This window comes from Mus pahari, chromosome 4, assembly GCF_900095145.1.
Source record: "Mus pahari chromosome 4, PAHARI_EIJ_v1.1, whole genome shotgun sequence".
In the NCBI taxonomy this organism is placed as follows: domain Eukaryota; kingdom Metazoa; phylum Chordata; class Mammalia; order Rodentia; family Muridae; genus Mus; species Mus pahari.
This window is the reverse complement of record NC_034593.1, coordinates 99,458,934-99,472,608: the sequence shown is the minus strand read 5'-3', so window position 1 is coordinate 99,472,608 and position 13,675 is coordinate 99,458,934. Positions and strand designations below refer to the sequence as shown.

At 39.4% G+C, this 13,675-nt stretch overlaps 1 protein-coding gene across 8 annotated transcripts in view; it reads left to right on the top strand.

Annotated features, from left to right (window-relative positions):
* Ntng1 (netrin G1) overlaps nt 1–13,675 on the top strand; it is a 348,447-nt gene that overhangs the window by 231,096 nt on the left and 103,676 nt on the right. The window lies entirely within an intron of this gene.

Here is a 13,675-nt window from a genome sequence, read left to right as displayed (position 1 = left end):
CTGATGTTCTCTAGGCTTCATGTATGTTCATGGGCATCTCTTTCTTTAGGTTTGGGAAGTTTTCTTCTATAATTTAGTTGAAGATATTTGCTGTCCCTTTAAGTTGGGAATCTTTACTCTCTTCTATACCTATTATCCTTAGATTTGGTCTTCTAATTTTGTCCTGGGTTTCCTGGATGTTTTGGGTTAGGAGATTTTTGCATTTTGCATTTTCTTTGGCAGTTGTGTCAATGTTTTCCATGGTATCTTCTGCACCTGAGATTCTCTCTTCTATCTCTTGTATTCTGTTGGTCATGCTTGTATATATGACTCCTGATCTCTTTCCTAGGTTTCCTATCTACAGAGTTGTCTCCCTTTGTGCTTTCATTATTGTTTCTACTTCCAGTTTTAGATCTTGGATGGTTTTGTTCATTTCCTTCATCTGTTCGATTGTTTTCCTGTAATTCTTTAAGAGATTTTTGTGGTTCCTCTTTAAAGACTTCTACCTGTTTACCTCTGTTTTCCTGTATTTCTTGAAGGGAGTTATTTATGGCCTTCTTAAAGACCTCTATCATCATCGTGAGAAGTGATTTTAGATCTGAATCTTGCTTTTCCAGTGTGATGGTGTATTCAGAATGTGCTATGGTGGAAGAATTGGGTTCTGATGATACCAAGTAACCTTTGTTACTGCTGCTTATGTTCTTATGCTTGCATCCTGTCCTGTGAGGGCTCAATGCTCCAATGTAGGGGAATGCCAGGTCAGGGAAGTGGGAATGGGTAGGTTGGTGAGCAGGGGGAGGGATGGTTGGATAGGGGATTTTCGAAAGGGAAACCAGAAAAGAGGATAACATTTGAAATATAAATAAAGAAAATATGTTATAAAAAAAGAAAAATTTAAAAAAAAAAACCCACAACAGCGCGCACACACACACACGTCATGGAGTTAGATTCATGTTGGCCAACTACTCCTGGAATTAAGGCCCACTATAGAGTGTATTCTATATACCCAGTGTTACTTCTTTGAGGAAAACTGATTTTTCCCCTCTCCCAGAAGCTATTAATTGTAAATATGTTAGAAAAAAAGATAGAGACAGAAAAAATGTTTTCAACAGATTGGCCTGTAAACAATTATATGCTGCATTTTCTTGAATAATGTTTAGTGTGGAAAAACCCAACTGTGGGCACTACCACCCCTGGGAAGGTGGGTAGTCCTGGGTTTAATAACCAAGCAGGCTGAGCCAAGAGGAAAGACATAGAAAGTAGTTTTGTTTCAAGGTTCCTGTCTCTGTCACTTCATGAGTTCCTGCTCTGACCACCCCCTTCCCCTTCCCATTATAGACTGTGAAACAAAGCCTTTTGCAGTGGCTTTTGGTCATGGTCCTTATCCCACCAAGAGCAGGTAAACAAATACAAGAGATTTGACTCAGGAAACCTATGTCGCCTTCTCTACTGCTTGGGGTGGGGAGTATGACTGGATCCCTCTGCCTCTGAGTCTCTGACATCATTGATAAAAATCTCACACAATCAAGCTTCACTGCATTAAATTTGCAAAGAATTAGAAAAAAAATATTTTTAACGATCTCAGAGTTGTCGTGAAACTGAAACATAGGGTATATGATAAAACGCTTTGTAAACTGTAAATCACAAGGCAAATGACGCTGTTTTCATTTTGAGCAAAAATAGAATAAGTGCAGATGAGATGGCAAGGCCTTTCAGGTTTGTTTGCTTCTGTACCTCCTTTAACAATCTATTTTGATTCGGGTTGGTCTCCTGAGGATGAGCTCAGAACGTTCTGAGTGACTGTCTGGCTCTGGTCTTAGGGACTCTTCTCTCTCCTTTCTGCCTCTGAGCTTCTCTGGTGCTTTCTTTTTTTTTTCCACACAAAAGTTTGGCTTCCTGGAGTCCCAAGAGACATTTGTCAAACCCATTGTGAGAATTCCACATTACACTTCCAAAGAATTAGAACAACACTTTCTTTGTAAACAAAAATTAATACAACAAAACTTTTCCAAAAGGACATTTAATGAATTTTAATTTAAAAAAAATAAGGGAAAAGGAAAAGTTTATTTTTTGTGTGTTATTTTCTGAAGGGAAAGAAAACTCCAATTATGAGTACAGACATACAGAATTGCACCTCAGTGTGTTAAGGGAGTAGAGCGTCCTTGAAGTATAAGGGTAAAAAAGCTGTGAGAGGCAGACTTTCAGAAGGACCAGCATCCAGCTCACTGCAGCCATCATTCAGAATAAAGGAAATTTGATTTGCAACAGAAACTCCTTGCAACCCCATGCCGAATTTCATCTCCTTACTGAACTACAGTTAGCACTTAATAAACAGTAATTAAGTAGAATAAATAATTATCCCACTATCTTTTCCCTCCAAAAAGGAAATTTGCTAATGATCCCAGTCTCTCATGATTAATTCTACTCCCCCTATGCTTTCATCCACTCTCCCACTTTCTGCAATATGGATCCTCTCTTGCCATTTATACAAAATTGCCTGTCCTTCAAAGTGAAAAGCTAATCTTCACCATGAGGCCCCATCTCATAGCGATCATCCTTTCCCATTTGCCTCTTACCTGAGCCCCATTCCACGCAGCTTTCAATCATCTCATACAGTTAAACATTCATATTTCCTGGGGCATCATGTGGCTTTTAATATTAAGCAAGATAAGATAATAATTACTAATACTTTTGCTCACCAATGTTTCCTGTTGTTGGCAAAATCTTAGGGAAAGAAAAGTGTAGCCATTCCCTTAGTTTTGCCTCTTGACAGTGTCCAATACGGAAGATAAGAGAAAACAGACGATAAACACACATTTAATTAATGAAACAAGAGGACTCTAGACATGTTTCTGGAATAAACTATTTCCACTTATTTTATTTAAAATATGATATAACAACGTTAAAGCATGATTTAACTTCATTTCCCCTAATACTATTAGTTTCATGTTTTTGTAGATTATCTTCCATCATCAATCACATCCACGCATTTGTTATAATATTGTTTTAGCACACATCATTTTGTATTCTAAATTATAATTTCCATGTACTATACTTAAGCCATTCACACATTACTATACCTTTGGTCATTTTCCATTTCTTTCACAAGTAGTATTGCAGTGAAAACCTTCAATGATGTCTTTTCACTTAAAATATTTCATTCAAATGTGTTGAAGAAATAAGTTAAAGTGTTGGAACTACATTTCATTTTCCCACTAACTTGCACCTATACTCCTGTAAGGGAAGTCAACAGCTGTTTGCAGTGTATCCATCAGGGTGTAGATCAGCTCTCAACTGGGTGTAGAAAGCTGGGCAAACCCTTCCTCAACTTCCATCCCCAAGAATCGTCACTATCCCATTCTCCTCCTCACGTTTACTGAACCATTGTACCACACCAGGCAATGGTTTTCAATGTTTACTGAACCTGACAGGTACTATTATTTTTCCCTTTACAGAACAGAGTGAACATAGTGGAGCGTGTGTCCTTGTTATATACTAGAGCATCTTTTAGGTATAGGCCCAGGAGCGTATAGCTGGGTCCTCGGGTAGTACTATGTCCAACTTTTTGAGGAAGCACCAGAGTGATTTCCAGAGTGGTTGTATCATCTAGCAATCCCACCACCAGTGGAGGAGTGTTCCTCTTTCTCCACATCCTCACCAGCATCTGCTATTACCTGAGGTTTTGATCTTAGCCATTCTGACTGGTGTGTGGTGGAATCTCAGGGTTGTTTTTTATTTGAATATCCCTGATGGCTAAGGATGCTGAACATTTCCTCTTTTTTTTCCTTGCATCTCTTAGTTGATTGGACAGAAACATACAGTTATTATTTTCTGAGCACTCTGCTACCTATTCAATCCCCAGGTTCATTTTTAATTTATATTACACTCCATATTCCATTCCCCGCCCCCATCCACACTCCCATTGCTCCACATCCCACATCTCCCCACCCTACCTCATCTCCACATGGATTCACACACACCCCCCACCTCACCTGGGCTCTAAACTCCCTGGTGCCTCCAGTCTCCTGAGGGTTAGGTGCATCATCTCTGAATGAACATGGACCCTGCAGTCCTCTACTGTATGTGTGTTGGGGGCCTCATATCAGCTGCTGTATGCTGTCTGTTTGGTAGTCCAGTGTTTTTCAGAGATCTCAGGGGTCCAGATTAATTGAGACTGCTGATCCTCATACACTATTGCCCTTCTCCTCAGCTTCTTTCAGTCTTCCCTAATTCAACAACAGGGGTCAGCTGCTTCTGTCCATTGGTTGGGTATAAATATCTGCATCTGACTATTTCAGCTGCTTGTTGGGTCTTTCAGAGGGCACTCATGATAGATCCCATTTTGTGAGCTTTCCATAGCCTCAGTAATAGTGTCAGGCCTTGGGGTCTCCCCTTGAGCTGGATCCCACTTTGGGCCTGTTGCTGGACCTTCTTTTCCTCAGGCTCCTCTCCAATTCCATCCCTGTAATTCTTTCAAACAGGAACAATCATGGGTCAGAGATGTGACTGTGGGACAGCAACCCATTCCCTCACTTGATATCCTGTCTTCCTGCTGGAGGTGGGGTCTATAAGTTCTCTCTCCCTATTGTTAGGCATTTCATCTAAGGTCCCTCCCTTTGAGTCCTGGGAGTCTCTCACCTCACAGGTCTCGGGGAGGGGTCTCCCCAACATCCTTTTTTCCCCTGAACATTTCTTAAGGTGCTTCTTGACCATCCAAGTTTCCTCAGTTGAAAATTCTTTGTTTAGCTCTGTATTCCATTTTTAATAATATTATTTGAGTGTCTAGAGTCTAATTTCTTGAGTTCTTTGTATATATTGGATATTAGCCCTCTATCAGATGTAGGATTGGTACAGATCTTTTCAGAATATACTGTTTGCTATTTCGTCCTATTGACAGTGTCCTTTGCCTTACAGAAGCTTTGCAATTTTATGAGGTCCCATTTGTCAATTCTTGATCTTAGAGAATAAACCATTGATATTCTGTTCAGAAAAATCTTCCACTATGGTCACAGCAGCCTTATATACAATAACCAGAAGCTGGAAAGAACCCAGTTATCCTTCAACACAGGAATGGATACAGAAAATATGGTACATACATTTACATAATGGCATACTATTCAGCTATTAAAAACAATGAATTCATGAAATTATTAGGCAAATGGATGGAACTAGAAAATATCATCCTGAGTGAGATAACCCAGTCACAAATGAACACAAATGGTATGTACTCACTGATAAGTGGATATTAGCCCCAAAGTTCAGAGTGCCCAAGATACAATTCACATACCACATGAAGCTCAAAAAGAAGGAAAACCAAAGTGTGGGTGTTTTGGTCCTTCTTAGAATGGGTAACAAAATACTCAAGGGAGCAAATACAGAGACCAAGTGTGGAACAAAGACTGAAAGACAGACCATCCAGAGACTGCCCCACCTGGGGATCCATCCTGTATACAGTCACCAAACCCAGACACTATTGTGGACACCAAGAAGTACATGCTGACAAGAGTCTGATATAGTTGTCTCCTGAGAAGCTCTGTCAGAGCCTGACACATACAGAAGCAGATGCTTGTAGCCAACCATTGAGCTAATCACAGGGCCCCAATGGAGGAGTTAGAGAAAGGTCTGAAGGAGCTGAAGGGGTTTGCAATCCCATACAAAGAACAACAATATCAACCAACCAGAGTTCCCAGGATCTGAACCACCAACCAAGAAGTACACATGGAGGGACCCATTGCTCCAGCCGTATATGTAGCAGAGAATGGCTTTGTCAAGACTCAACGGGAGAAGAAGCCCTTGGTTCTGTAAAGGCTCGATGCGCCAATGTAGGGGAATGCCAGGGCCGGGAAGCAGGAGTGGGTGAGAGGGTGGGGCACACCCTCAAATAAGCAGGAGGAGGGGGTATGGGATAGGGGATTTCAGGGGGCAATTGGGAAAGGGGATAATATTTGAAATGTAAATAAATAAAATATCCAATAAAAAATGACTAAGCATTAAAAAACTAAAATTTCTTGAGGGAAAAAAAGAATAGAGTGGCTTATAGTGGTTAGTCTTTCCTTTTCAGGAAGATAATTTCACAAATATATCACTTGTAGCATCAATGATATATACTCTACCTTCATACCATGTATGTGCTTATTAAGAAATGATAGAACATATACTGAAACATTTGCTTCAGGTACATTAGCTTAAAAACATTGTTAAAATTAATTTACCTACTGAAATTTAATGGAGATAGGTAGAATATTTAAACTTATCAACACGGTGTAGGTGAGATCTGTGGCATGAATTATATTCTACTAGAAAGTACTGAATTAACTGACCCCTGAGAGCCCTTGTACTATCTAGACTCCTGGAGAGGAGTTCTTCTGTAAAAGTTATTTACACTGGTCTAAGCCAACCGTAGGATCTTGTCTTCACTCACTCTATGACTCAAAATGCTAGCTTGAAATAGAAACTAGGCTTCCCCTAACATAGAAAATTTATGGTCCTTTGCAATGAAATATAATCAAAGGATTACCAATCTGGGAATGGAACACTGGGGATGAACATTAATTATTTTTTTGCAGGACAGGACCCATGAGAAACAGCTGGATTCCAGAATTTTCAAGAAGTTAAGGGATAATAAAAATGCACATGTAATATGTATATTCATTTGCATATAGGTAAACCAACATATTTTTACATGTGCATCTTTTACAGCCAATTACTATTTGTGATTTAATGATGCCTATAAATATACAAATTCAAATTTAGCTATAATACAGTTTAGACAGAATCTTCAATGAACTATCATATTTTTGCATATTTTTCTATATGCCACTTGGCATGGGATATAATTTGTAACAACCACTTAACATAATCCCTTGGGATCTGAATTCATAAGAATTTAAAATCTATTTTAAAGGTCTAAAACTACATTCAGTTTATTTTGCTTGGGGGAGGGTAGTTTTTTTTTTTTTTAAGTGCACCATCATTATGTTCAGCACACCACTATTATGTTTAAATAATATTTTATTCTGCATCCTTCCAAAGAACTAACCAATGTGAAATTAGCCTCTCTTGTTTCTCCAGCAGTCAAAAACAATTCAACAGAACCTCAATTTCTTTCAGTTCACAAATGTACTATGTTTCCCACTGTGTCAAAGTACCTTCTAGTTTTTCTCTCCAGTAAGCTGATGACAGATAAACATACTGCTACCCTTGTCTGTTCTGTGTAAGAGAAGCAGTTGACACAAGCTCTTTTGCAGCTAACCTGGATAATTCTGATAGTGTAGGGGGGGGACACAGAAATCTAGCAGGGTGTTAAGTAATATTTTTGAATGGTGTTGAAACCATGTCCACTCAGAAGGTAATTTAATCCCCAGAATGTTAGATCTCCCACAGAACAAATCTTTCAGGGGCACAGTAGGGAAGAGCATGCAGGGTACCAGCTGGCAGCTGCCCCTATAGAACACTACCTACAGAAATGGACTTGAAGTTTCAGGTCATCACTCATATCTCAGAAGACAGTTTTCAGGATAGTATCTGAGCAGATGTAAGGGCACTTTTAATTAAACATAGACCCAAAAATCTGTTGCAAAGTTTGCTGTGACATATTCTCTCCAGAGCCCTGGGAAATCAGAGCTAAAATTAACGTAAGAGCGGAGGGGTACAGAGTCAGAGATGATGTTTCAAAGGACAAAGCATTAACATGATAGGGTCATAGGTCTGTAGGCAGAGCTTCTCTTTGTATAAAGATCTCGCTGTGTGAGAGAGATGGGGGGGAGGGAACGCTTATATATAAAAGCACTTAAAATAAAAGTATGAATTCATACTTCAAATTCTTCCCAAAATATTGACACAAAAGCTATTAAAATAAAATGAAGCCCTTCCATATTTAATAGAGAGCTTGAAATGATAAAAATTAGCACATTGTCTCTTAGGAATGTGTTCTGATTTTTAAAACTTTTTTTCTGAGAAATAACATAGCATAAGAGTGAAGTACCGATCTTAAGACCCTTCACTTCATTTTGCCCATGAAAGTTGTGAACCTGTAATTTTCAGTCATTTAGAATCCAATTTTAGTATTCCAAGAAATGTGTTTGTCAGTTACTGTATGAAATCTTGATTAAATATTTATAAATTTCTTAAAATGTATGTTGTTCTCTTGATCCATTGAATACATATATTTATTCATTAGTCTTGTTTTACAAAGGGCTGCTAAGCAAGAACTATGACTTTTATCTGTTTTCTCTATGTCTAGCACACTACGGGTGCTTAATAAATTTTAATGACATTAAGTCCCTATGATAGATCAGTCCTGTCATACAGACCTAATGGGTAAAAGGTCTGCACACTGAATGGAGTCTTGGCTATTCTAGACTGGTTCCTGTCCCAAAGAGGAAGCATGCATACATCTTAACTGCCTTGCATTGATTTTTTTTTTTTAACAGAGCCTTAAGAAGGAGGGAGGTACAGGAGAAATGACTCACCATTTAAAACTGCTTGATGCCCTGGCAGAGGACCAGAGTCAGTTGCTAGCACTCATGTAAAGTTGTCAAATGACCCACAATTTCCTGTGAACTCTAGCTCCAGACATCAGAGGCCCTCTTCTGGCCTTCAGAATCATATGTAAATGTGCACACACACACACACACACTCACACACACAAATTCATACAAGTAAAAGTAATTGATGATAATAAACAAACGGAAGTAGAAATGAAACATGCAGACTGGCAACTCCTTGACTTATTGACATAGAGTAAATCCAGGTAAGTGTCTGTATTGACTATGCATATTAATACCTGATGACTGGATATCTAAATAGGTACTTGAATCAATCTCACAACAGAAGTGACTTTGTAGAACTCTCTGGGTGTTCTCAATAGACTGATATTTTTCTGTTCTGTATCTGATTTGTTCTGCACTCTTCATGATACTTGTATGACCATCACCTCAGCCTGATGAATGAGGAAATCACAATCTAAAAGGCTAAGAAAATTGCCAAAGTCAGAGAGCAGGGGTAAAGTCATGTCAGGAGTCACTCCAAGCAGTTTGGAAACATCCATAAACAGTTTATTGAGATGTAACTGACAGGCAGTAAACTGCATGCTTGCACTCTACAATCTGAAGTTTTTGACTTATATACAATTTAGTGAAATTATCATTTGAGTTGTTTTATGCCTAAAGTAGCTTCATATTTCTGGTCAGCTGTTTTACTTTAAGTTTCCCATAGTTTTATACAAGTTATTTAACGTTTTGTCTTTTTATTTAAAAATAAATAAATAAACTATCTTACTGGTCCTTTTGAGAATTTCATAAAAGGTGTTTAGGTCATATTCCCACTCTGCCCTCTTAGCTCTTCCCACATCTTCGCCCCCTGTCGGGTACAACACATGGGGAAATAAAGGGGTGGGAGACCCGTGTCCCACCAGAACTCAGGTAGACTGCCACTGGACCCCATTGAACTGCCCGGTAAAGGGCCTCACAGGCCACAGTACCCTGCTCCAGGGGAAAGGTGGGGGTAGGTGCAATCTCAGCTCCAACTCTCGGGCCCACAGACCGCTGAGTACCTTGGGAGATCCGGTTTTGGGGTCCCTGGGCCTCATAGTGCCCCAGGATGACTGGTTCTTGCTCTTGGACATCCCAGACCCCAGACTGCTGTATGTAGTAGAAGAACTGAGAACAGGCCCTCAGACTAACTCTGGCCCAGGCCGAAGGGGAAAGGGGGAGAGCTCTGGCAGGTTACTGTGGAGATGAGAGTCTGGCTAGCTAAGGCTGCTAGCTCAGTGGGCTGCTTGGGTTGGCTGGCGGCTGGCTGGAGCACAGGAAGGCCTGGTAGCTCCTTAGAGGGACACCTGCTCCATTGCTCTAACACGGTGGATCTTGGTGAGCAGATATGGTCCATGGTTTGAAGGCGTTTATTGTAGAAAGGCAGAGAGGGGGGGAGAGAGGGCGAGAGCAAGAGGTGGGAGTGGGTGGGGGGGGGGGGGGAGAGAGGGGGGGGGGGGAGAGAACTAGAGGGAAGCCATGGCCACATAGAGAGAAGGGGGAAGGGAAGGGGAGAAGGAGAGGGAGAGGTAAGAGACAAGGAGAGAGCAAGAACTTAAGAGAGAGAAGAAGGGCCAAGCAGCCCCTTTTATAGTGGGCTGGGCTACCTTCCTGTTGCCAGGTAACTATGGGAAGGAGCTTACCTGGCTATAGCCAGAATACTAGGAGCTTGGAACATTGTCGACTTGACTGATAGTCACAGGATTATGGAGTTGAGGAGTTGATGTGGCGTCAGGCGCTTGTGTCTGGGAGCACAGCTTATGGTTTGGTCCCTTGTAGATTTTTCTACTGGGTCTCCTGAGTAAGCCTTCTTCGACCAGAACACAGACTGTCTTTCACAGTCTAAAAGTCCTACTCCATACTCCTTCCAGTTTCATGTCCTCCTTTTTTTAACCTTTCAAAAATACTACAAAGTGTGATGTGTGCTGCTCATGTACTTCTGAGTATGGATGGCACTGTCCATTTAAGGATGACTGACCTACCAGGGGTCCACACCATTACAAAACAAAACAAATGCCCCTCACTCTCACATCATCTAACAGTTGCCAACAGCTCCACCAGTAGCCAATAGCAAGTGCTTCTTAGCTAGGTTAATGAACAACTCCTTCCCCGCCCCATTCTAGTAATTTATGTAGCTTGAGCTTGAGCAGACCTTGTGCTTGTTGTCCCATGATGTAAATTTACATGTGCAACTACCCTATTATGTCTGGAAAATACCATTTCCTTGTGGCCATCCACATACTCTGACTCTTACAATCTTTCTACTCCATCCTGTACAATGATCCCTGAGCTTTGGTGGTGGGGGTGTGATGTAGCTGTCCCTTTTAAGGATGAGCATTTCAGTCTTTTATTCTCTATATCCTAACCGGTTACGGATCTCTGTGTTAATCTCAGAGATTTTCATAAGGGTGGAAAGATGTATTAACTAATCGATAGATATAGTGATAAATCATCATGATTTGATTTAATACTATATCTAGTTAGTAGAATAATGCTAATAGATAATCTACTAGATTATCCCCTAGGGCTCTGACTGATCTAGCCACATGACTTATCCAATAACAGTGCCAGGAATGAGCTCAATCTTTTGTAGAGAGCCATAAATCCCACCAGAAAGTGGTTGGTTACTCACATGACCATTCTTGACACTATTGTACCAGTGAGTATAATCCAGGCAGGCTGGTGGTACTTGTTAAAGCCAACAGATAGGAAAATATAAAGCCAATAACATTGGGTAATATTTATTATTGTTTTTCCCTCTGGTAGCTCCCATAGCATCAACCACTACTATGAAAGGTTGGATGAACCTTCTAGGTCAGTACTAGTTTGATTTCTCTTTGTGTTAAGACTCATGCATAGGTTTCACAGTAAGTGTATTTTCCTACTGAGCCATCTTGGTGCTCCCACACTGTGATTTTTATTAGCACTTTAAAATGATTAATGGTACCAGGCAGTAGTGCATGCCTTTAAGCCCAGTACTTGGGAGGCAGAGGAAAAGTTCCAAGACATCCCAAGCCACACAGAAAAACCTTGTCTCAAAAAAAAAAAAAATGATTAATGGCAATGACACTCATTTTTCAAGTTTCCATGTAATTTCTTGATTAAGTAATATTTGAAATCTTTAACACTTTTTATGATCATTTTTCTTTATTTTCAAATAAATGAGGGTTAGGGAGATTGTTTAGTGACTAAAACTTTTGCTGAGCAAGTGTGAAGACTGGATTTTAGATCTTTTTTGAGCCCAGTTAAATGTTGTATAGAAGGGGAGACTTGCCTGTTATTCCAGTACACTGACAAGTCTGAGAGACCCTGCCTCACTAGAAAAGGGAAAACAATAGAGAAAAATTCCTGATGTCATCCTCAGGTCTCTGCATACATACACACACATGCACCCCCATACACATGTGAACTCACACATATCAACATGCATGAGTATGCACAATACATATTATACGTGCAAAAATAAACATATTACATACTCAGATTGTCTTCTTGTGATTTAGACTTGTACTCTAAATACATTTTTGTTGTCAACATGTCTTGCAAGTACTTCTTTCCAGACTATACTTTGTCATTTTTTTTTGTTAACATGGTTCTTTTTCTTTTTTCCATTTTCGTGTGTGTGTGTGTGTGTGTGTGTGTGTGTGTGTATGTGTGTGTTTGACACATGTGTAGAACATAATCTTTTGGAGAAAAGATCATTTCAATTTCAAAATTTGTTCTTATGAATTGATTAAATTACTGTTATAATTGCAAAGTATTTTCCAATTCAATGTTATCTCTGGTTTATTCTGATAACTTTTGGGTGTTCATATTTAATTGAATGATCAACTTTTAAATCATTTTTTCAAATGTTATAGATAGAAATCCATTTTTATGTGACCAACTGTTCTAGACCCAGTTAGTGTTGGAATAAAAGTACCCTTTATCTACTGAAATGCCTTTGCATTTTTGTGAAAAATCACTTATACATAAATGTGTGTATGTGTGTGTGTGTGTGTGTGTGTGTGTCTATTTCTGAACACTTCTGTTCTCTAATCTATCTTTACACCAATATCACACTGTTTTAACTAATCCAGCTTTATGAGTCATGGAGCGACAGAGTGTTAGTCTCCAGTCTTTGCTCTTTTTGCAGAATTGCTTTGGCCATTTTAGGCCTACTATATCCATGTGAATTTAGACTTCTAGGGTGAGTGTCAGTTTCTAAAGAAAAAAGAAACAGATGCTTTAAGAAATTTGTTGAAGCTCCATCTCTAATGGTATAAATGGTGATAACTATTTTGTTTTCTTGATCCATTAAATCTTTTATCATTGTTACCCACTTTCCTCTGGATTTTGTCCAGAAATCTGCTGTATCTGACTCACCGCTCCATTTCAGCTTCCTTTTTAGTTTTTAACATGACCTGATTCTAGACAACATACATCAGTCTATTTTTAAATATGTGTCTTATCTAGAGTATTCACATAATTCACATTCAATATGATTATCAATAGATGAGGTTTAAATCTAACATCTTAATTTGCTTTCTATTAGTTTCACTCTTGCCCTCCACTCCCTTTTACATTCTTCAGATTAGCGAACTGTTGGGAAATCTTCTCTATGCCCACTTCCTTTCTGGTTTGATATTTGGGGATTGCTTTAAAGTGGGTCACAACACTTGTGTCATCCTACACTGAATTCAGGTGTTGCCACACCTCTCCATCTATAGGCTAGCAAGCTATCCACCATATAATTATAGTTCTTTCACCTTTATGTTTTTATAGAGCATGTCAAACAGCATGGCTCACACAGTGAGTTGTCCTCATTGTGTGTGTGTGTGTTTGTGTGTGTGTGTGTGTGTCCAACTCACTTTCCATCTGCTCCTCTCCTCCTTCTACCTCATAACTTAGAGAACATCTATTAACCTTGCTTAGTAAGAAAAGAAATATTAAAGCTTTTGAGTCTTTGAACCTGTTTTCAGTCTTGTCTTATCTTTTAAAGTTAATTTATTGAGTAAAGAACTCTCAATTGACACATTTACTTCTTTTTTTTTTTTTTTTTTGACTTAAATTTCTTATGCTTCGCTGCCTTTTCAGCTGTAATATTTCCAAGGAGATACCTGAGCACAATGTGTCATTTCTCCTCTTCCTGCGTTTAGAGAGTTCTTTGTCACGGATTTGGGGTG